The sequence below is a fragment of the Notamacropus eugenii genome, chromosome 5, assembly GCF_028372415.1.
Source record: "Notamacropus eugenii isolate mMacEug1 chromosome 5, mMacEug1.pri_v2, whole genome shotgun sequence".
In the NCBI taxonomy this organism is placed as follows: domain Eukaryota; kingdom Metazoa; phylum Chordata; class Mammalia; order Diprotodontia; family Macropodidae; genus Notamacropus; species Notamacropus eugenii.
Window position 1 is genome coordinate 379,292,544 of NC_092876.1, and position 26,154 is coordinate 379,318,697.

Below are 26,154 nucleotides of genomic sequence, written 5' to 3' on the forward strand. Positions count from 1 at the left end.
GGATGATTTGGGGGTTGTAAGATGGAGAGATGGAGAAAAGAGGGAACTCATGAAAAACAGCCTCTATTTTTCTCAGTGAAGTAAGAGAAAAGGTCATCTGTGAGTGGGGAGGGAATAGAGTTAATATGGGTGATTTCAGAAGATATAAGGTTTTCAACACTGTGGACAATGGCATGGAGAATTAGAGAGAAATAAAAGGATTTTTATCCTGCATAGAAGAACCCTGTTGATATAAAATAATTTTGTAGGGAAGCTAGTGAACATAGTTGCTTGACTCTGTCCAGTTCCATTCAGCAGCATGTGAGTGTTTACAATGAAAAGTAAGAGCACTGAAACCACCCCTCTCTTTTCTTGCTGTTGGTGTTGTTTTCGTCTTTCATTGCCCAAGAGGACCACACCATCAGAGGAATGATGGTATGACTTGCACTTGACTTTGTTTTGAGTGAGGGAGGGCTGTGCAAGGTCATCAGCCTCACTTCTCCTCCCCTCTCTTTTCTACAATGTTGAGAAAGCACATATTTTGGATTTAGGGGACATGAATTTAAATCCCAGGTCAGCAACTTACTAGCAGCAGTCCTCAAAGGATATCTAGTCTCAAAGGGATCAGATCAAAAGCTTATGTTTGTATGTGTGTGTGTGTGTGTGTGTGTATTCATTTCTCAATTGGATATGAATTAGTCATGTAACACCAGAGAAATAAATTCAACAGAACTGAGAAATATGAAAAGCAGGATATCTAGGAAATTCTTTGAATAGTAGAGCAGAAGTTTGTTTTTTTTCCTATTTTGTGTTGCAATTTTTCTTTTTATCATCAGTTACCTTTCACTTGTCTACTCTCCCCTCCCAATCTATACCATTTAGTCAGTAGGCTCCTATTCTGCTCTTTATCTGGCACTATTGTTGTATTTTTCTTTTAGAGTAGCAAGTTCCGAAAAAAAACACCCTTTCACAGAAAACAGTGTCTTTCAAATAGATGGATAGAGGATGCACATTGGTAACTACTCCTCTTCCTCTGATCATCTTTCCCTGTTTGCTGGGTTGACTTCATTGCACAGGAAGGTTGCCTTTTACCTTTAGTTAGGATAGTTTGTTATAAACAATGGCTAATGATAAATTTTAGTTTCCACTTTGGAAAGGGAAGGGAAGCAGATGGCAAGGAGGTTTACATTACCATCATGCTCATCTGACAAGGTGAAGAATGAGTGATCTTTCGAAGCTGACAAAACTTATGCAGCCAACATGCAGGTCCTTAAACAGTGTCTCCTAACACTTCATTAGGTATGACACCCAAGAAGAACTTCAATGTCACTGCTTCTGCTGCCTTTGCACAAGCTAAACAACCAGATAATCCTCTGCATATCACTCTGGGTGAGTGAGCTTTCATGAAGGCATGATTTCCACTCACCTATTAGCAGCTGATGAGTGACACAGAATACCCAAAGCAGGAGTGACAAAGGAGAATTAACTCACTTCAAAAACATTGGGAGGATATCTTATCCAGCAGGGGATTAGAAAGAAACTATTTACTTCAACAGAGTGATTGTTAGACATTTGCAACTAACATTTGAACTTGCGATTTGGGGGCTATTCCAGGAAATCCTGCCTGCAACTCACAATATGATGCTGTACCTTCCACAAATACAGAAAAAAGGGCAATTCACTCACATTAACTCTGTAAGACTTTCTGTTTAGGAAAAATCACTTCAAGTATTGCTTTCTCCTATAAGCCAAGTTGGAAAAAAATAGCTAAGATTCATATTGTATTTTTTAATGATGACAATGGCAAAAAATAATAACCATAGATACAATAGAATGTAAAACAAAGTATCTTCTCAAATTCTTAATTTTAATAGATTAGCAACATTGTCACCGACTTACAGGGGCCATCATTAATCATTGTTGAGCCATGTGTACACAATGACAAATAGATATTTTGGCAAAGAAAGAGCTGCCCACAGGCATGGATGACATTGCTTGTAACCTAGAGTATTTTGGAAAATATTCCTCTATAACACGCTGAAATTAACATGCTTGGTTGAATTGTGAAGTTAAGTTTTCAGACTAAAAATGTTTATTTGCTGACTCACACACGTTTAATATATTATTATATAACAGATGTTTGGAGATGATAGTGTAGTTCCTAGGATGTCTGAAGGAGGACCTTGACATTTCTGAGAGGCAGCCTTAACGTAGTGGAGTCTTGTAACTGGTTTATTATTTAGCACAGAAAACTACCCACTCTGCTTTATTTCCTGTCATGTGGAAAAGTGAAATGGGACGCAGGGAAAACAAACAAACAAACACAAGCACTAGGGAACATCAGATAATACAGAATGATTGGAAATAACTGCAGATTTTCCCTCCTCTGAAATTCCATTGCTCATGTGATTCATTTACTTTTTTTAAAAATATATCTCATGTTAGAATTGTGTTTGGCTTGTTTCCGGTCCATGAAGCCAAGACTCATTTCATATTCATCTTTGTATTTCATAAAGGGCTGTGTACACAAGAATTACTCCAGAAAAAAGTCTATTTAATAAATAGGAAAAAAAGAGGGAAACTGTGGTGGAATCTACTCTTGGATTTTCATCAGGTACATGGCACTAGACATGTTGAATAACATCAGTAAACTTAGAAACAACATGATTCATTTTCACTCTGGGATTCTGTGATCTAGAATCATTCAGGAAAGATTGTTTAACTATTTTGACAGAAGATCTTACTCTAATTCTTAAACTCTTTTCTCTTAGGGTATATTTTCTTTGTATTTGGTTTTACTTATATATATATATTTATACTTAAAATTTTGGAACAAAATTTGGAACAAAGATTTTCTGTACAGTTGTATTTCATATTTATTTGATTATTTGTTTTTGTTGATCATTAAATTTACACACACACATATGTAAATATATATATATGCTTGAATAGGATTCTGTAATCCAAAATATAACATTTATGACAATAGTTGATACTTGTAAACAATTATAAGACTCATAGAGTACTTTTCTCTCTATAAATCTGTGAGGCAATATATTCAATATTATTATACCCATTTGACAGATGGAAGAAGTTGAGGCTGAGAAAGCTTAAATGATTTGCTCAAGGTCACACAGATACTAAGTATCAAAGTCAGGATTCAAACCCTGGTGTATCTTCACGCCAAGTCTAAGATTTTCCCCAATACACTACATTATCTTACATTTTCACTGACATATTTTCACTCTCCCCTCCCTCCCTATACCTGCTATTTTTACTCTTAAGTGGGAGATAGGCAGCAAAAATAATTGTGTGTTACCACCAGAACCCAAGACTTTACCTGCCTCTCTATGACATACCTATACTGAAGTCAAATGAAGAGGAAGGGGAAATAGGAAAAGATGAGGTGATTTTACAATTATTTGTGTTCCTCCTCCAAACAGGGAAAAGGGAAACTATAAAAGAGAAATGAAAATGGCAATAAAGTAATTTTATTTATCTATCCGGATACTTAGAGTTCACCAACCACTTTTCTTTCTACTAACAAGTTTCATAATTTAAACTGTTTTCAGTGGAATTCTCTTTTTTAACATCATGACTCAAGCTGAAGAGAAGAGATCTTGGTGCTTAACTTGAATCAGCATTTGTTGTCGGGAAGGCAAAGTTGTCTGTCTCTGATGGCCAAGTCATCAAAATAAATTAATATTACCATTAAGTAATATTTAAATACTCATTGGGATAGGGTCCTAAAATGTGTATGTTAGTGTAAGTTAACAGAAACCCTACCAACAAGAATACTGGCAAGAAAAAAAGTACTTGTCAAAAAAAAAGATAATTGCACCTGATGCTATTTTTTTCCTATTGTCCAAATTAATCACCAACAGAGAGAAATTAGGTGGTGAGGAGGGTGTATTAATTCTTTTTTGTTTCTTCCTTGTCCTGAAAGTAGAATCTGTTCTACTGTAAATTAGCAATCATTGAATGAGACTGCACCTTAAGCTAACAGTTTTGGCACTCATTTAAAAAATTAGGTAAAGAGAATGTAAGATTTATAACAGGATCTAGAATAACAACTTGTGCACAATAAGAATTTAGTTCATGTTATTTTTTGTTTGCTGACTTAAATTAAATTAAAAAGTGAAAAATTTACCTCTAATTTCAAGCTAGGCAGCAGAGAAGGTAGTTGACCGTTCTTAGAAGCTCAGTGCCAGAGAAAGTTGTGAGAACTATAAAAATCATGAGTAAAGCAAATTTCTTCTTTGTAAAATGATTTATAATGTGAGCTTATCCTGCTATAGATATAGATTTTCTTTTAGGTTATTCATTCATGCTTTATAGTCATCTAATTATTATACATATGTGGAGCAATGGATAGAAAAAGGGATCCTCTTCAAGACTGCAAAACATCAATCATTCTTTTTAATCTGACAACTTGACAGAAATGAATTCTTATTTTATGACCCCAGGGACCTGAATTTACAAACCACCAGAAGCCAGTGATTTGGGTGAATGCTTACATAAACTTACCATGATACCTCAATTAGTGAACTCCCTTGGGAACAGTGCTCTTTTATATATATATGAAGTCAACCCTCCTAAAAACTGCACTAAACTTCATAAATTATGCAAAGCAGAGACGCCAGCCTTTGGAGCTGTAACACACACACACACACACACACACACACACACACACACACACACACACACACACACACACACTGTTTTGCATGAAGCACTATTAGGTCTTTATCCCAGTTGAGAGTAAGCAAAGCCAACTCCAAACAAAGTTTTGAAGTTTTTCAAGTTCATTTTTGGTTCCACTTCCCCTAAATTTTTCTACTTTTCCCTTGTCCATGGCCCTGTTTCTCTTCTATTTCAGACTTCTCTTATCACCCCTTCCCCTATCAAAAGAGGAAAGAGTCTGATGGCCATCTTTGGTTCTTGACTGTTCATTCACTGGCTCCTTTCCAGAGGTTCTTAACATTTTTCTATGTCATAGACTCTTTTGGCATCTTGGTGAAGCCTATTTACCTCTACTCAGAATAATTTTTAATCTATAGAAAACACATGGGATTACAAGGGGAACCAATCATATTAAAATCAAATTTTCAAAATACACATGCATTTTATAAACAAGGTTTACAGATCCCAGATTAAGAACTCTTGTTTAATTGAAGTTCATTCATATTGAAGTGTAGACTTAAAGAAGTATTTTAATTTTAAGGCCTTTATTTCTAATTAAGAAACAGCAGGTCTTAGTGGATAAAGAGACTACTACCTCAGAATCAATCTTTTCCTGATGCTATGTGACCCTTGGTAAGGCTTGTGCCTAGACAACTTTTTAATACCATTGGTTACAAAAGAGTTGCTGGTTCAACATTGTATGAAGATCAGCTATGAAAGACTTAGCTCTTCTCAGCAATAAAATAATCCAAGACAATTCCAAAATACTCATGATGAAAAATGCTATCCACATCCAGAGAAAGAACTGATGAATTTTAAATGCAGATCTAAGCATACTATTTTCACCTATTTTCATGATTTTTTTTCCCTTTTGTTCTTTCTGTTCCTTTTTTCACAACATTACTAATGTGGAAACAGGTTTACTGTGACTGCACATGTATAACCTCTATCAGATTGCTTAATGTCTTGGCAGGGGGGCAGTGAGAGGAAGGGAGAAAAATTTGAAACTCAAAATCTTATAACAATGAATGCTGAAAACTATTTTACATGTACTTGGAAAAAATAAAATACTACTTGCAAGTATATATATACATATATATGTATGTATGTGTGTATGTATGTATGCATGTATGTATGTATAGTGGCTGGTCAACATTGATAAGGGGATTCTTCACCAAGAATTTCCTACACCAATGTTCACACATTTAGACACATTGAATTAAAAAAATAATAATAAAATAAAAATTATTAATTAATTATTATAAAATAATAAAATAAAACAAAATAATAAACTATGTAATTGTGCAGTGGTATAGTATAACCAAAAGAATATTGACTTTAGTTAGGGCCAGAAAGTCTTGGCTCAGATCTTGCCTTCAAACCTTACTACCTCGAGGATCTTAAACAAGTCATTTTACTTCTTATGGGCTTCAGCTATTTCATTTATAAAATAAGGAAACTGAACTAGATGAACAATGAGTTTAATTCAACTTTTCAGTTGATGATTCTATGATATTTTATTAAATAAACTTCAGTCTTTCAACTAGAGAGGACATGGGTAATAGGAAAAAGTTAGATTCTGAAATTATACTACTGGCAGTAATGGTAATTTCATTTAGTCGTTTTGTGATGTTTGGGGATTATATATTTAGTAGAGATTTTTCTAGTTCCAATATCCTTATGTGATAGACAAAGAAATTGAAATCCAGAGATGGAAAGTGATTTTCCCAAGGTCACACAGCTAGTAAGCGACAGAATAGAAGGAATCAAGATCTTCTAATTTCAAATCCTTCTACTCATTCTATGAAGAGCCTGTGAGGTGTCTTCTGGGTAGGCTCATTGAGAAAACTAGACAAGAATGGAGGCATAATGCCATTAATGGTAAAGAAATCTCTTTTTTTGCCCCAATAGTTCCTTTGACATGGAATCCACTTGGAATCCTAGAAACAAGACAGCTGCTGTTAGGGTCCTTCACTCCAGACCTTTCCTGATCTTAGCGTTGTTTCTTTCCTCTGACCCAAAATGTCTAGATGAATATTTTATTCATTTTGGCCCATCTTAACATTATTTTAGTCCTAAAATATTTATATTTCTAGTGTGAAGTCCCTGACTAAGAAGTCTGTTTCTGGAATTCATCCTCTCCATTGATTCATCCTCCTTGCTTTTTGTGATTAATAGGATACAAACTGATTTAAAAGGGTTACTGCATTCATGGTAGGTTTGTTTCTTTATTTGGGAGGTGAATATTAGCTAATTATTTCTTCAAACTAAAAAACTATATATCTAAAAACCATATGCGTATACACATACTTACATATGTATTATATATATACATGCATACTACATATGCACATAGTATATACTACACACACAAACACACATATATGGATATATAGATATATATACATACATTGTACACATACACACATATACACATGCGTACACACAAATATATACATATATGTACACATACACACACATATATTTAAGAGGTGGCATGGCATCACAAACAGAATGCTGGTCTTAAAGTCAAAGGTCTTGGGTTCAAATCCTAAAAAATTGGGATTTTGCTCAGCTACTTTATGCCAATATGACCACTGCCAAATGAATTAATTTTCTGGTACTTCACTTCATTTGTATATGTGTAGATGGGAGGGTGTTGACTACATGATCTCTGTGGTCTTTTCTACTGATTTAAACCTATGATCTTGAAAACCATACAACTCTAATTCATGAGTTTTAGAGTAACAATGATGGCTTAGTCTCTAAAGTATATATTAGCAAATGGTGCAGAATCATGAATTGAATAATAATTTTTAAAACCCTTTAGGATTTTCAACATGTTTTTTGCATATTATCTCATTTGAATCCTACAAGTAATATTTTCATTCTCACTCTACAGATGAGGAAACTGAGGTTCAGAGAGTTTAAATCACTCATCTAGAGTCATACAATTGGTAACTTGTTTGTGGTAGGATTTGAACTCCGTGTTCTCAACTCCAATTCCAGCATGCCATCTGCTATTCGCTTTAATGAGCTACCATCACTCACCCTCAATATGTCTGTGTCTACCAATGACAAAACTTTCTCTTTTTTTTGTCACTTTTTGGGACTTTTAGTTAAGGCTTAAAGTTGGTGCAGTCTTGAAGGTGTTACTTTTTCTTGAACACAATCTGTATTGCTTTTGTCTGCTGAATTTTAACTCACTATCATCACACGGTAAGCCTCCTGTTATCTTTATAGACTGCCTGAAAACTAAAGAGCTAAGTTTGAAACCTTGTTTCATTAGTTTCTTGTTGCATTTACTTTTTTTTCCTTCTTTCTTTTTTCTTATTTTGGTGGTAGAAGATGGAATCTTCCCATATCAATACCCACTCAAAGTAGGCTACAGTGCTTAATGTGAATCACACAATTGCTAAAGGCACTCTAGGCAAAGATAGGAAGTCTCCTCTTCCTGAGTTCAAGTCCAGCCTCAGACATGTACTAGCTGTGGGACACTGGCCAAGTCATTTAAACCTGTTTGCCTCTGTTTCACCACTCCAGTATCTTTGCCAAAAAAACATCAGATGGGGTCATAGAGAGTCAGACATGACTGACACAACTGAACAGCAAAAATAACTCTGCAAATTATACTGTTAAACAGTTGATCAGAACACTGAGAAATTGAGTAAATTCCCTAAGGTCACACGGTATGGGTAAGAGGCAGACTTTGACCCCACATCTTCTCAATTCTGAGACCACATCTACTATATGTACCATGCTGCCCCTTGTAATTAATAAAATACAAATAAATTCAACATATTTTTGTCAGTTTGTATTTGTTTAACCAGCAGATGATAAAACTACTACTAAGGAGTTATTTTTAAGAAGGTCCAAATCAACCACAGTCAATCAGCTTTGGGAAAGACGAAAGTGCAGGGAGATTTCACTTATGAGAAGCAGCATGGTAGAGGAGGAAGAATGTCCTATTTAGATGCTTAAGATGCAAATTTAAGTACTAGGTATGACACTTGCTGTAAGGTTTGAAGCAAGTCAGGTAACCTTGTTGAGTCTCAGTTCCATCATTTGCAAAGTATGTATAAAACATTGCCTCCCCATCCCTCATGATGCTGAGGTTGTCAATGATCTTTCAGTCATTTCTCAGTCGTATTCTACCCTTTGTGATCCCATTTGGGATTTTCTTGGCAAAGATACTGAAGTGGTTTTGCCATGTCCTTCTCCAGCTCATTTTACAAATGAGGAAACTGAGGCAAATAGGGTAATACCACCAGGCTTGCCCAGGGTCACACAGCTGATAAGTGTCTGAGGCCAGATTTGAACTCAGGAAGGTGAGCCTTTTTGACCTCAGGGCCAGGACTCTATGAACTCTATTCATTGCTAAATCCTTTCTATGTCTTCATCCTTTTTGATGACCTACATAGTACATGAGAGTGTAAAATGCTGAGTCTCCTCTTCCTGTGCTTCTGAGATTTTTATGAGGAGGCTCATTCCCACCTTCATGGAAATTGTCCTCACCATACCTTGAATTCACTCATCATTTTTGATTTTTATATTCTTTCTTTCAAGCTTCAGGTAGAGAGAGTAAAGCTGGTGACTTTGCACAGCTCTGTTTCATTTAGGTCCAGCTCACATGGAAGTCCAAACAGCATGTTCATGTCATCATTGATCCTCACTGAGAACAAAGGACGACCAACAACAGAGGCTTCCATCTCTGTGAAGCACCTCTACGAGCTTAGTGCTCTGATCCTGAAATATTCCTAGAACACTTTGTAGAGTATTTCCTTGTTTCCTTTATCCTTTCCCTATTATTAAATTTAATTTCCTATATGTCATATTCCTTCAGTGAAATATAAGCCCATTGAGAGCAAAGAAAGTTTCATTTTTTTCTTTATATCCGTAGAACTTTGCACATAGCAGATAGTAACTTCTAAAATGGAGTTGTCAGGATCAAATAAGACAGTAAAATGGTTTGTTATTTTGTGATACTTGATAAGTATAAAGTACTTTAATCCTGTTTACAATTATAGGCACTTCATTTTAGGGAGGATGTTGTTCAATTGGAGTGTCTCAACAAGAAGAGAATTAAGATTTCAAAGGAACTTGAAGCAATGACTTTAAGAATCCACTGAAGAAACATGGGATGTTTAGCTTGGATTAGGGAAGACTTAATGGGGATATAATCATCATTTTCAAATACTTGAAGGGTTATTGCATGGAAGAGAGATATGACTTTGTGTGCCTACAGAGGATAGTGTTAGGACCAATGAGTGAAAGTTACAGAGACGAAAATCTGTATTTAGTATAAGTAAGATTTTTCCCAAAATTCAGTGACCTTCTTCAAGAAGCATGGAATTTCCTATCATTGGAATATATGTTGTTTGTCCTTCATTTCAAAGAGGAACAATTACATCATAGGGTGATGTCTTGACTCATGCATGAATTGAAGTGAAGCCAGAGCTACACAAAGTCATCAGCTTCAGTCTTTCTTCTAAAGTCATCAAAATCCAGTGTCAAGGCAAAAGTTAAGATGATTAGTGATGGCCTGGGATACAGAGGATGACCTTGGTGCCTTCAATGTCTGATCAAGCTCTAAGTGCTCCACAGCACCTGCTTTAGCCACCTTCATGGCCATTGGAACAAAATGTTCTCATCCACCCATTGTACTAAGTAAGGTCTTTACATGCTTGGGGTAGACATCCCCCTACCTCATTGATGGGCTTGAGATCTATTAGTTACCCTCAATGTTGTGTAACCCATTTGGTGATCCTATTGTGCATGCTGTAGATTCTTGGAGACACAGATCAGAGTTAAGTGACAAGTGGACACCAAAACATCTCCTTTAAAAAGTGACTGGATAACCACTTGCAGGTTATGACATTATGACCCTGAAATTTTTAAAGAATGGTTCTATGTTCTGTTAGAGCTCAGAGCTTTTAATTGCAATGTTAGAGGCTAGTGAGTTGTTCATAAATCAATTCAACTTGCCATGGGGTAGTCTTCCCCACTGCCTAACACTCCCCATATACCAACTACTTCAGTAATACATGTCAATGAAATCTTTTCAGGAATAAAACTGGAAAGAGTGAAAATTGCCATGGTGTTTTCTAACCTGAATTCAAAGACCCTTTCCTCAGCCAAGTTAAAAGGGACAGCTGGAACTGCAATCTCTTGTCCAAGCTCACTATGCCTCAAAAGATTTATCCTGAAATGTCAGTTCTCTAGTCACCAAATGGAAGGTCTCAGTGTTCCTTCTCAGAATACTTTGAAAACCAGAAACATGAAATTTTCAGAAGACTGATAAGTGTAAGTATTTTATCAGAAAATAACATTAAACACTGTCATGTTGCTAAACTGAGATAAGGACAACATTGCTGTTAACAGTTGGGGAAACTTTCATTCACAAGAAAAGAAAAGCAGGTTGTGATTTCCAAATTCTGATTCCTTGAGAAGAGGTCTTGTTGTGGTTCTATTTATATTTGTCAGCATCAATCAAACATTCAATCGGTTAATCAATGAACATTTATTAAGCACCTACTATGTGCCAGGCATTGTGCTAAACACTGAGAATATGCAAAAAGACAAAACATAATCCTTGTCCTGAAGTAGCTTAACAGCCAATGATTGTAACCATCATTAGACCTTTCTGGCTTAACAACACAATATGTCTTTGGTTTGTAGAAATGCAAAGTCTAATACTAAACAAAAATGGCCTTGTTGAAGAATTCTTTCAAGAATTGTCTATTTCAGACATAGGAAACTGCACCAGACTCAAGTGATGTGATAAAAAATATGTTTGTCTTAAAAATGTTCAAATCCATTGCAGCCTTTTACTTCCCTGTGGCTCACTGACACATTTAGAAGAATGAGTGCCCCCATCAAAGAATCCTGCCTTGGCATGAAGCTAAAAAAATTGTCACCCAAATGGTATAGTTAAAATTGCATTATTGGGATTCCATCAATTAGTTTTCATTCCACAAACCAGAGTCCACTAAGCTCCCATATTCCCATACATCAGGAAGAATTCTGTGTAAGAATGAGGCACTACTTTATATAAGCAGATTTCAAGGTGACACAAAAGGGGAAATCCAAAAACCCCAGGGTTTCTTTCATTGCTTTCTCAAAAATATTAATTAGCATCCTGGCATTAATTAGGATATACTATCTGATGCTTTATTATGAGTTAATTTTCTTCAGGCATAAGGGAATGATATAAAAACAATGACAAGCTTATTTCTTCCAAGGCTGGTCCTAATTTAGCAGTCTTATGAATTTCAAAGTTGGGAGTACATAGCTACTTATCTGTCCTGTTAATTTTATTTCCTTTCTCTCTATCTTCAATACATTCTTTAAGAAAAGCAATCAGCCAGGAGCCAAGATGGCAGAGTAAGAAGTAAAATGCTATCACTCTCCCATATTAACCTCCAAACAACAATAAAATAGCACCCCAAAACAAATCCTGGAATAGCAAAACCAACAAAAAGACTGGGTAAAACAATCTTTGAGCCCAAGAAATTTGGAGGATTTGCAGGAAGTCAGGCTCGCTTGGGTTAAAAGAGCAGTCCAGGACAGGAAGCATCCCAGCATGCCAGCAGAAAACTCCACCCGCAGAAAACCAGTGGGAAATTCTGAATCCTAGTGCAGTGGAGTGGGCAAACACCAACATCAGGACCCCCACCCCCATGTGTCTCAGCAAAACTAGGGCGGGAGCAGACTCCAGCTCTGGGAACCACCATGTGCTTCACCCTTAGTTAGCCTCAAGCAAACAGGGGACTCCAGAGGCCAGACCTCCATGTGTTTCAGTCAAATAAACAAAGACATGCCAACCCAGAGGTGCCTAAGCAAACAGGTAACCATGAGCCCCCAGCCCCAAAACATGCTTCAGTGAATCTCTGAAATGCAAAAACATCTCACCAGCCTCAAATCACATGCCAGACACTACCACTCGGATCCCAAGCTCAGCACCAGGTAAGCTTCTAGATACTTACAATATACAGCAATGTCAGCCATCCCTCAGTGCAGCACCAGACATGAGGGCCTCTGGGCAACATCACTACAGCACCTTGTAAACAGCATCTTGTAAACAGTGCAGCCTCTGGCACAAGAAGCCTGAGACAGTGGGAGCAGCACTCAATTTAAAAGAAAGAAAAAGAGCCAAAAAAGATGAACAAAAAACAACAACAAAAAGAATCTGACCATAGAAATTTATTATGGTGAGATGGAAGATCAAGACACAAACTCAGAAAAGGACAACAATGTCAAAATACCTGTGGGCAAAACCCCAAAGGAAAATGGGAAGTACTCAATCCTGGAAAGAACTCATGGAAGAGCTCAAAAAGGAGCTTAAAAATTCTGTAAGACAGGTAGAAGAAAAATTGGGAAAAGAAATGAGAGTGATTCAAGAAAATTATGAAAAAAAGAGTCAATAGCTTGGAAAAAGAAAACAACTGCTTAAAAAATAGAACTGGCCAAATAGAAAAGGAGATTCAGAAATCCACTGAAGAAAACAATTCCTTAAAAAGTACAATTGACCAAATGGAAAATGAAATACTAAAATTAACTGAAGAAAACAAATCCTTAAAAGTTAGATTTGGGCAAGTGGAAGCTACAAAAATCAATCAAACAAATTCAAAAGAATGAAAAAATATGAATAACAACTGTCCTTGAAAATAGAGATCATTGGTCTACCTGAAAGCCATAATCAAAAGGAGGACCAGGAAGGCATCTTTTAAGAAATTATCAAGGAAAAATGCCCTGATATCCTGGAACCAGAGGTCAAAATAGGCATTGAAAGAATCTATCAATCACTTCAGGAAAGAGATCCCCAAAATAAAAGCTCCAGGGATCATTACAGCCAAATTACAGAACTATCAGGTTATTAAAAAATATTGCAAGTGGTCAGAAAGAAACAAATCACGTATGAGGGATACATAATGAGGATTATACAGGTCTTAGCAGCTGCAATATAAAGTGCAACATCCAGTCTGGAGATCATAGAAAATAATATTCCAGAAGGCAAAGGAGCTAGGAATATAAGCAAGAATCAGGTACCTGGTGAAATTAAGGATAATGATTCAAGGGGGAAAAATAGTCATTCAATAAGATAGAAGAATTTGAAGTTTTCATAAGGAGAAGACCATGATCTCTAATATCAAGAACCAAGAGAAGTTTAAAAAGAGGGAAAGGGAAAAGAAAACATAAAGAGCTCAATGGAGCTGAACTGATTATATCCCTCCATGGAAAAATGGTAATTTTAATTCTTAAAAATTGTACCACTACTAGTGCAGCCAGAAGGAATATACATAGACAGAGGGCAAGGGTATAAGACAAATGTGAAGGAATGATATTAGAAATAATTAAGGGAGGAGAAAGAGAAGTACACTTGGTACAAAAAGAAAGGAGAAGTAGAATGGAGTAAATTCTTTCACATGAGGAAGTGAAGAAGACCAGTTACAGTGGAAGGGAAGATGGGAAGGTGGGTGATGGGCAATGCCCGAACCTTACTTTCATCAGTACTCTCTCAAAGACTGAATTATACACACAATTGGTTGAATACAGAAATCTACCTTACCTGACAGGGAAGTAGGAAGTGAGGAGATTAGGTTGGGGTGGGGGAGACTAACAGAAGAGAGGGTACTTCAGATCAGAGGGCAGATCATATAGTAGACAGGAGCAAAACACTGTTACGGAGTGAAAGGGCAAAAGGAGAAGAAAAATAAGATGGAGGGAAATACACATAGTAATCATAACTCTGAACATGAAAGGGATAAACTCTCATAAAACAGAAAAAGATAGCAAAGTAGATAAAAAAGCCAGAATCTTACAATATGTTAATTACAAGAAACACAGTAATGGCAAGGAGACACACCCCTAATAAATCTATTGTGCTTCTGTTGAAGTAAAAATAAAAATCAAGGGTAGCAATTCTGGTCTCAGACAAGGAGCAAAACCAGTTCCAATTAAAAGAGATAAAGAAGGAACTACATCTTGCTAAAAGTTACCATAGACAATGAGGAAATATCAATACTAAACATATTTGTACCAAGTGGTATAGTATCCAGATTCTTAAAGGAGAAGTTGAGTGAATTATAGGAACAGATAGCAAAACTATACTAGTGGCAGACCTCAACTGTCCTCTCTCAGAACTTGATAAATTCAAGCAAAAATAGAGAGGAAAGAAACTAAGGAGGTCAATAGAATATTAGAAAAGTTAGATATGACAGGTCTTTGGAAAAAAACTGAATGGAAACAGGAAGGAATATACCTTTTTCTCAGTAGCACATAGCACTTATACAAAAACTAGCCCATGTACTAGGGCATCGAAACCTCAAAATTAAATGTAGAAAGGCAGAAATTTTAGATGTATCATTTTTAGATCTTAATGCAATAAAATTACATTCCACAAATGGCAGTGAAAAGACAAATTAAAAATTAATAGGAAACTAAATAATCTAATCCAAAACTCTAAATGGGTCAAAGAACAAATCTTAGAAGTAATCAATAATTTCATTAAAGAGAATGACAACAATGAGAAAACAACACAAAATTTATGGGATGCAACCAAAGCAGAATTTAGGGGAAAATTTATGTCTCTAAATTCTTACATCAAAATAGAAAAAAATAAGTCAATGAATTTCGGCATACAACTAAAAGGACTAAAAAAAAGAACAAATTAAAAATTGGCAATTGAGCGATAAATTGGAAATCCTGAAAATCAAAGGTGAGATTAATAAGATTGAAAGTAAAAAAAAAAAAAGCCTACAAACTATTGTGCTAATAAATAAATCTAGGAGGTCATTTTATGGGAAAAAATACAGTATGACATATAAGTCATTGTTTATTTTGACTTAAGAAAAGAAAAAAAATATCCATTGGAAAAATGAAAAGGATGAAGTTGCCACAATGCAAAGAAATTAAAGCAATCATTAGAATATTTTGCTCAATTACATGACAATAAATCCGACAATCTGAGTGAAATCAATGAATATTTGCAAAAAATATAAATCACCCAGATTACAGATTAGGAAATAGAATACCTAAGTAACCCCATCTTAGAAAAAGAAATTGAACAAACTGTTCATGAACTTCCTAAGAAAAAATCCCCAGAACCAGATGGGTTCACAAGTGAATTCTACCAAACATTCAAATAACAATTTATTCCAATACTAAATGAACTATTTGGAAAAACAGGCAAAGAGGGAGTCCTACCAAACTCCTTTTATGAGACAAAATGGTGCTGATACCCAAACCAGAAAGAGCCAAAACAGAGTAAGAAAATTAGGCTCCAATTTCCCTAGTGAAAATTGATGAAAAAATTTCAAATAAAATACCAGCAATGAGATTACAGTAGTATATCATCAGGATTACACACTATGACCAGGTAGAATTTATTCCAGGAATGTAGAGTTGGTTCAATATTAGGAAAAGTATCAACATAATTTACCATATCCATAAAAAAAAACAAAAGAAATCACATGATTATCTCAATAGATGCTGAAAAAGCTTTTGACAAAATACAGCAAGGAATATAAAGGAAGCATTCCTTGGAATGATAAGCAGTATGTATCTAAAACCATCAACAAGCATTATGTATAATGTGGATAATCTAGAAACCTTCCCAATAAGAGTAAGGGTGAAGCAAGGATGCCCAACATCACCACTATTATTCAGTATAGCACTAGAAATGTTAGCTATAGAAATAACAGAAAAAAAACACTCATTTCAAACTTACAGGAGCCAAGTTGGTGGAAGAAGCAGTAAATCACCATAATTATCCCACATTCACCTCCAAACAACATAAAATAGTACCCCAGTTATAAAACTGTGCATACCCTTTGATCCAGAAATACTACTATGAGGTCTGTATACCAAAGAGATCATAAAAAAGGGGAAAGGATCCACATGTATAAAACTTGGAAATTGAAGGGATGACCATTAATTGAGGAATGGCTAAACAAGCTGTAGTATATGAATGAAATAGAATGCCATTGTGCAATAAAAAATGATGAACAGGAAGATTTCAGAAAAACCTTGTACAAATGAATGCAAAATGAAATGAGTAGACGCAGAAAAACATTGTACTGTTTCAGCAACATTGTGTGATGATCAACTATGAATGACTCAACTCTTCTCAGTAACACAATGATCCAAGACAAATACAAAGAACTTGCAAAGGAAAATACTATCCACATCCAGATAAAGAACTGATGGACTCTGAATGCAGATCAAAGCATATTTTTTTCTCACTTACTTTATTCTTTTTCATTTTTTTTCCTTCTGATCTGTTTCTTCTTTCACAACTGTGACTAATATTGAAATATGTTTTACATGACAGCATATGCCTAACCTATAAGAAATTGCCTATCATTTTCAGAAGAGAGGAAGGGAAAGAGGGAGAAAAATTTAGAACTTAAAATCTTGCAAAAATGAATGCTAAAAATTTTCTTGACATGTAACTAGGAAAAAATAAAATACTATTAAAAACAAACAAAAAAGAAAATGGAAAATTTTAACCTATTCGTAAGAAAAGCAATCAGTATATTTTCATCTTCTTTTCCCAAGCTCTTGGTCATACTTCAATCATCTTCTCCTATCATTTTGACTTCTTACACAGCATACACACATGCCTACCTTGCCTCTGGGAAAGCAATGCCCACTTCATCCATGGTCCATAGTTACTATTTGGGGAGAAGCATCTGTTTTGCCCTTGTTTTAAGTGAAAAACAAATATTAAAAAGTAATATCATTTTCTATTTCTGATTCCAGGTTGTTTTTTTTCTTCTACTAGATCTTCTTCTAAGTGGGTACTAAGGAGCTCATAGGAATGAAGAGTCCTCAGGGTATGAAGCTCCTTCCCTAAGTGGGGAATAGAATGGAATTATAGACTAAAGGAAAATACTAGGTAGAACAAGCTAAAGCTAGAGTAATAGCATGGATCTGGGACCCATTTGGGTGTTTTGTGAAACAATGTTGTGGGAAATATAGAAGGACAGAAGAAATATGTATATAAATTCAGTTAAATAAAAATAATAATATTGAGCAACAAATTCAAATAGAAACAGGGCCACTAAACTATATATGAGGAACTGTGTAGCCACATATTGACTTAGAAAACTACATGTTAACATTATCTATGTTCTATTTGATTTTGCTAAATATTACCCAATTACATTTTAGTCTGGTTCTGGCACATAGGGACTGTGTATATTTGATACTTATAATGCAGAAGAGAGAGGTGTTTTGAGAAATTGAGTGGCACTGGTCAAAATTCATCCATAATAAGAAACTAAGGCAATGATTATGTTCAACAGTGAAGTATCATAGGCAGCTAAGCTAGTTGGTGGATAGAGTGCTGGGCCTAGATTCAGGAAGACACGTATTCAAACCTAGTCTTAGACATTTAGCTGACTGTCAGTAAGTCAGTTAAATCTCTTTGTGCCTCAGTTTTCTCAACTGTAAAATAGGAATAATAATAGCACCTACTTCTCAAATTATTGTGAAGATCAAACGAAAAAGTATTTATGAAGTGCTTAGCATAGTCCTTTGTATATATAGTAGTCTCTTGTTCCCCATACTTCTGAGACCTGAGCAAGATTGTATTTTATTGTATTATTTATTCTTGTTTTTTATAGATAAAATACAATTTAATAATAATTTTAATTTAGAGTCATTTGATTTCAGAAAAGGACTCGATATGACATACCTTGCTCTTTTTCTATCCACAGGAAGGACTCATGAATAGCCAGCCCTTCCTCGCCAATCAGCATTGACTTATCTTCCAAACATCCCACTGTCTCAATAGTCCCATATTCAATTACCACTGATACTTTCCCAATATTAATTGCTTCTCCCTACATTTTTCTGGAAACCCTTCTTCCATAACTGCTCTGTATCATACCTTCACTGAAGTCTCTCAGTCTCTGTCATTGCTCTATTTATTCACCAGTCACTGAACTGTGACACAAAGGTGGGTCTAGGCATCAGTAGTATACTTTGTTTAGATGTATACTCAAACAACGCAATTTTTAGGCTAACATTTATCGAATATTCACTCATAAAGGGTATTTTTTCTTCCTCAACCAAGCTTAGGAATCTAAAACTAAATTAAATTTAAATTGCAATGAAAAACTAAGCTTTACCTAAACAAAGTAAATTTTGGAAATATACAATATTACTTTTTTTTTAAAGGATACACTTTATACACTGTGTATTCATATATTTCATTGTGGAACATATGTTTCCAGAAAGGTGAAGTAGATGTGGGAAGTAGAACGTGGAAGAGAGGTTTCTGCCCAAGCCATTTGTGTCTAAGAGATAGTTGTAACACCTTGATAGTGGTAGACCTGGCTCAATTGACTCTTCTACCCAATTGTTCCTGCTATTTTCCTGCTAATCACCAGTTAAATCAAATCCTGTACGAAGTCCAAATAATAGTAAAAAAAGAAAATCAAGAAAAAAAAACAAAAAAACCTCAAATCAGTAACTTCATTGAGTTAGGTAGACCTTTTTGATTGACTTGACTAGCATGTGTCTTTAAGGAATTTCAAAGACATACAAATAGTTTTATGTGCCCCTCCTCCATACTCCCTGCCCTTTCCTTAATCCTTAAAACAGAAAATTCAACATAATTTTAAGAACTTTCGATCAAGGCATCTTCTGAGAAAGTGATCAGTTGAATTTATGCATTCATTTTTTAATTTTTGGAAATCTTTAATCATCTCTTGTTTTTTACATTGCCTGCATTTCTCAAAATATTCATTGCTACCCTCCCTTCCTGAGAACGATCCTTTATAACAAAGAATAAAAAAGAAAATAATAACTTCAGCAAAACTGATCAATACACAACCACACCCAACATTAGATATAGTGCCCCATACTTATAGTACTCCACCATTGTAAAGAAGGGAGGGCACTCCATTCTTGTTTCTTTTCTTTGGAGGCTAGGCTTGGTCATTATCAGTTTACAGCATTATACCTGGATTGCTTCAACTGTTGTTTTTTCCAAGTCAAGTCACATTGAACCTCAGATGCTTGACAGGTAATTTTCAAGTAGTTCAAGCAAAAAAGGTAGGGAATGTGCAATGTTTCCCAATGAGACATTAAAAATCTCCCTCAATACATCTCAGAAAACTGGCTCACTTAAATTGCACACTTTGTCATTTTACTTGTATGCACTGTGCATATTTGTCTTCCTGGTGTTTCTCAGTTCACCTCGCATCAATTTTCAGAAGTCTTCTGATTCTTCTCTGAATTCATCAGTCATTATTTCATACTTGTATTACCTTATAATAATATTTCACTATATTCATATGCCGTAAAGGGACATTTACTTTGTTTTTGGTTCTTTGAGTCTGCAAAACATGCTGCTTAATTTTAAAATGCAGTTTTGGAAGAAGGGTGAAGTAAGGTAATATATTTATGTTCCAAAGTATATTCCTTGGTGCATTAAAACAATTTAGAGGCAGGTCAAGTTGCATGGAACCTCAAATGCTTGACAGGTAATTTTCAAGTAGTTCAGGTTAAAAAGTAGGGAATCTGCAATGTATCTCAATGAGACATTAAAATTCTCCCTCATACATCTTGGAAAACTGTTTCACTTAAATTGACACAGATTGTGAATTCAAGAAACCTGAAATTTTGTGAAAGAAATCTGTTTATATGACAAGGCCTCTGGGTAAAGGACACAGTCACTGTGGCTCAAGTTCTTCATCAAATAACATTCATTTAATAGATATTATGCATATAATACATAAAAATCATTACACTAGGGGTTGGTAGCTAGACAAAAAACAAAATAAAACCTGATCTATATTCACAAGGTGTTTAAAATAAAAGGAAGATAGGATATTACAGTCATGGCTAAGATACAAAATAAAATATAAAAGCATAAATAAGAGCTAGCATATATAGTGATAATGTTTACAAGGTGTTTTTATATGTTATCTCATTTTATATTCATGACAACTGTAGAAGGCAGGTCATATTTTAACCCCATATTTACAGATGAAGAAACTGAAGATGAGATAAGGGACTTGCCCAAGATCACACAGCTATTAAGTGTTTGGGGAAGAATTTGAACTCCTCTCTCCCTGATTTCTGGTGTGTGTGGGGAGGAACAGCCTGTATTGGTTATTATTATTATCATTTTTGTCAGTAATAATAACACTAACCTACACAGAAATTAAGGCACACAGGAAATAGAATGTCAAGTGTGGAGAAGAGCAAATAAGTCGGTGTGAATAATATTTTTTTTTTTGCCTCCGTTCATATTTTCAGTGTTTACGCAGCATATTGGAACAATGGATAAGAGTATGGGACTTGGAGTCTAGAAGACCTGAGTTCAAATACAGCCTCAAATACTTACTAGCTGTGTGACACTTAAAGTCACTTAAACTGTCTGCCTCAATTTCATTATCTGTTAATAGCAGTGCAGATAATAGTAGCACCTACCTTCCAGGGTTGTTATAAGGATCTACTAATATAACACATGGAAAGTACTTTGCAAACCTTAAGGCATTAGGCAAATATGAGCTGTTATTATTATTGAGTTCATTTATAATTTCATTCAGTCAATCAGTAACCAGAATAGATCATCTCTAGGGTTGAACTCAGTACCTGGCTCAGAGCAGGTGCTTAATGAATACTTGTTGACTTTAGATCTGGTTGCAAAAGAGTATGTGAGTTATGTATATGAAGAGGGATCATGGGAAATGAGTCTAAAAAGGTAAGCTGAAACCAGATTATGAATGATTTTAAATTTCAAGTTGAGGAAAGTGAATTTTTTCACAGAAGCAATAGGGAACCACAGAAGTTTCTAGAACTTTAGGAGTACCACTGTTACTTTGGAAGTTGAGTGGAGAATAGAGCTGGAAAAAGACAATAGTATACAGGATAGAAGATAAGAACCCTGACCTAAACTGATAGTCATCTAAATATGTGGAAGGGAATGTATGAGATATGTTGTGGAGATATAATTAGCTACTGATAAGATAAAGGGTTAGGGGAAAGTGAAGTTAAAAATGATTTGACATTGTGAACCTGGATGATTACCACAGTGGTACTCTCAACCGAAAGAGGGACATTTGAAGGAAGGACATATTTAAGAGGGAAGCTGTTGTGATAAGACAGATATGAACTTAGAATGAGGCATGTGGAATGGAAACAGATAATCTTGAGGGTAGAAAAATTTCATTCATTCATTCAATAAACATTTATTGTTTATTATGGCCAGAGATGTCATAAGTTTGGGTGAAGATAAAACACTTAAAAAACATATGTCCCTTATCATCAAGTAATTTATTGTTTAATAATCTTTATGATAAATAACTAACAGGTATTTGGAGTAAAGTATCATGTCCATAGTCTCCATTAAGGCTCTTTTTCTCTAAATTTGCTCCATGTACTGCTGAAGCAAACAAAAGACTCCTTTTCTGCGGGGTATACCTCCCTAGTTACTTTGATCATTCCATAAATGACATCATGTAGGGAATTTTCACCATCCTGGTCTTGCAGAGTACAAAATATACATGCTCAATTTTGCCCATCTCTCTCTTAAAAAGTAGCACACGTAACTGAACACTATACTCCAGGCATAATTTGATCAGTGAAATTATTATATCCCTTGACCTAGGATGGAATATTATCCCTTATATTCTAATAAACCCTAGAATCATATGGGCAATCTTTTTGGCAGTCCATACAGGGTTTGTAATCAAGGTAAATGCTCCTTTTTTGGTTGTTGTTCACATGAACTCCTCTTAATCTCTGTGTGTTCCTGTTATAGATGTGAGGAAATGACTTTTTGAACTAAGTCTAAGCCCTTTATGTGTATATTCCTGGTGAACTTCATATTTTCTTCTAATTGTTTTTGAGTTGTTTTCTTTAGCACATTAGAAATCTCATATTTTTGTGTCATCTGAAAAGTTGAATAAAAAAGCCCAAAACTCTACAGCAGTGCAGAAAACTAGAGATTTCTCTCCAGTCCAGCACAGATTTTTTCATTACCATTCCCTAGTTACAGTTTAAAAAGCTATAAAATCAATCTACATGTACTAATATCCAGTCCACATTTCTCTAGCTTGTCTACAAAGATTTCATGAGAGACTTGTATCAGTAAGCATAGCAGTGTACACGAGGGGGCCTGCTATGACAGGTTCTTAGATCTGCATTCATGAAAGGAAAACAACTTTCAAGGGGTTAACAATCACTTTAATCAAGCACATGTATCATTCCTTTAACCAAGTACACATATATCATTCAGTTAGTTCAGAGAGTCAGCACCCTGAATTTCAGAGAAAATACAGAGAAATCAAAAGATAACAGACATGACTTCCTCTGCCTGGCTCTGACCATCTTTACCAGAGAGGGAAGCAGGACATCTGGGTTCTCAAAGCCAGGAGGCTCCTTATCGGATTCCCAGAGTCCTCATCCGGCACTCAAACCTGCTGGCAAAAACTAAGCCCCAAAGTAAAACCTCAACCCTTTTTAGAGCCAAAGGGCATTACAACCCTTTGAACCAGTGCCTCAATAGAAAAAACAAAAGGTACTTGGGACCCTGCTACAAAACAACTCTCCTAATCAAGCTTCCCACAATAGGCAGGCCCATCAATGGGTGGGAAAGATCTTTAAACACATTAAAATAATTAACAATAAAAAGACATACACTGTTTCTAGTTAAAGAAACTCTTGTTTGTAAACTTTACTCCTTGTAAAGACTCTTGATTGATAAAGGCAAGATTCAATCTAAGGCACTTGATTATACTAAAATAAAAACAGCAAAAAATCCTATTTTGATTGCCAACACAAGAATCAGTAAATGGCTTTGTAAAATAAAGCACTCTAAGCTTTCGGCTTTTCTCCCAAGCTCTGTGCCAGGATCTGCTACTTCAATCACATCCCAGAAACAACATAGTGAAGGTTGGAGTCAACGGATTTGGCCATATTGGGCACCTGGTGACTAGGGCTGCATTCACCTCAGGTGGAGTAGACATCGTGGCCATCGATGACCCCTTCATCGACCTCAACTACATGGTTTATATGTTTCAATATGACTCCACCCATGGCAAGTTCAAGGACACTGTCAAGGCTGAGAATGAGAAGCTGGTGATCAATGGAAAAGCCATTACCATCTTCCAGGAGAGGGATCCCACCAGTATTAAGTGGGGAGATGCTGGAGCCGAGTATGTTGTAGAGTCCACCATGGAAAAGGCTGGGGCTCACTTGAAGAGGGTCATCATCTCTGCCTCTTCTGCTGATGCCCCAATGTTCGTGATGGCAGTGAACCATGAGAAATATGATAATTCCCTTAAGATTGTCAGTAATGCTTCCTGCATTACCAACTGCTTGGCCCCCTTGGCCAAGGTCATTCATGACAACTTTGGCATTGTGGAAGGTCTCATGACTACAGTCCATGCCATTACTGCTACCCAGAAGACAGTAGATGGCCCCTCTGGTAAGCTGTGGCGTGATGGGCATGGTGCTGCCCAAAACATCATCCCTGCTTCTACTGGTGCTGCTAAGGCTGTAGGCAAGGTCATACCTGAGCTGAATGGGAAGCTCACAGGCATGGCCTTCAGAGTTCCTACTCCCAATGTATCTGTTGTGGATCTGACGTACTGCCTGGAGAAACCTGCCAGATATGATGATATCAAGAAAGTGGTGAAGCAGGCATCAGAGGGACCCTTGAAGGGCATCTTGGGCTACACAGAGGACCAGGTTGTATCCTGTGACTTTAACAACAACACCCACTCTTCCACCTTTGATGATGGCGCTGGTATTGCCCTCAATGACCACTTTGTCAAGCTCATTTCTTGGTATGACAATGAGTATGGTTACAGGAACCGTGTAGTGGACCTCATGGTCTACATGGCCTCCAAGGAGTAAAGTGGAAAGCCATGGATCTTCATCCCCAGTCATAAAAGGAGTTCCACCACCGGGGAGCCTACATTCCTAACTTATGTTCCTCTACTGGGGATATGCTGTCCCATTCACATCCTAGTCCCAATACACCCCTGTAGTAGGGGGGAGAAGCCTAGAGTCCTGTATTGTGTACCATCAATAAAGTCACCACATTCAGTGCAAAAAATAAAATAAAATAAAATAAAACACTCTATACATGTGAGTTATTATTATCGTTATTCTATGGGACTTGGATGTCATGAGAGAGATAAAATACCTTGCTAAAATCAAGATAAACCATGTCTACAAAGATAATCTGATATAAAAGTCTAGTAACCCCATCAAAATGGAAAACAAGATTACCTTGACATAATTTTTTTCTTATTAAACCCATCCTGGCTTTCACTGATTTCTATTTTCACTTCTAAACATTTACAAAAAACTGGCTTAAAAATCTATACTAAAATTTTACAGTCTTTGACCTCAAATTAATTCCTTTCTATAAATTCTGGGCTCCAATATTTTTATCTCCAGTCTTCTGCCACCCCTTCTCCATGACTCTGCATTCACATCTGAAAATTCTGTCTTATATCCTGCAAGATAATTGATCAAAATTAGAGAGTTCATTTAAGGAAGAGACTACCTGACCATACTAAATATCTCTTCTACCTCAGTTATCTCTTAATCAATTTTGCTCTCTCCTTTCTAATTGGAATAGTTCTTTTCTCCCACTTGGTAGAAAAAAATGAAAGTGAAATAAGAGATGAGGACATTTATTTTCTCTGTCAAATCCCATAAAATTCTATTCTTTCATTGTCCTCAGTGGAAATATAGGTTAAAAGTTCTATTTTTGTCATCTTTAGCATCCTTCCAATCCTAAACTGATTCTTCTTCTCTGACCTTCTCCTTAGCAACTGTCATCTATTGTCTATGCTACTCATTGTGGTACTTCAAGCAATCAAAAAGCATCAGGTACTACTACATCCCAAGGTCACTTACTCAGTAACCATATTTATCTGAACTGCAGCCAAAATAATAATAGGTAGCATTCATATACCATTTCAAGGTTTGCAAAGCACTTTACAAATATTTACAAATATTATCTCATTTTACTCCTCACAATAACCTCAGGGAGATAAATGTTATTATCATTTACATCTAAAAATGAAAGTAAGGAATAGAAAAATGCCTTTCCTAGGGTCACATATCTGGTAAATATCTGAGGATAGATTTGAACTCAGGCTTTTCTGTATCTAGGCTCAGTGCTCCATCCACTGAACAATATGGCTAATATTAAGAACCTGGGATTAAGTAACAAAAGATGTGAAGATTCAAAATAGTTGTCTCAAAGTCTAAAGATTTCACTTACGGAATTCCAAACAATTCAATTCACTTCAACATTAATTTAACACATATTATGTTCAAGATGTACTAAGTGTTCAGGGAGGATGAAAAAAATGAAAAAAACTCCCTTTTGTTGTTGCTCAGTCTTTCAGTTGTGTCTGACTCTTCATGATCCCATTTGGGCTTTTCTTGGCAAAGGTACTAGAGTGGTTTGCCATTTTCTTCTCCAGCTCATTTGACAGAGAAGAAACTGAG

General features: G+C 35.8%; 1 protein-coding gene and 1 pseudogene across 1 annotated transcript in view; one reads left to right on the plus strand and one right to left on the minus strand.

Annotated features, from left to right (window-relative positions):
- The window catches only part of FRMPD4 (FERM and PDZ domain containing 4), a 752,204-nt gene that overhangs the window by 674,947 nt on the left and 51,103 nt on the right, over positions 1-26,154 (minus strand). The gene's annotated exons all lie outside the window — the stretch shown is intronic.
- On the plus strand, positions 23,538-24,728 carry LOC140506799 (glyceraldehyde-3-phosphate dehydrogenase pseudogene; annotated as a pseudogene).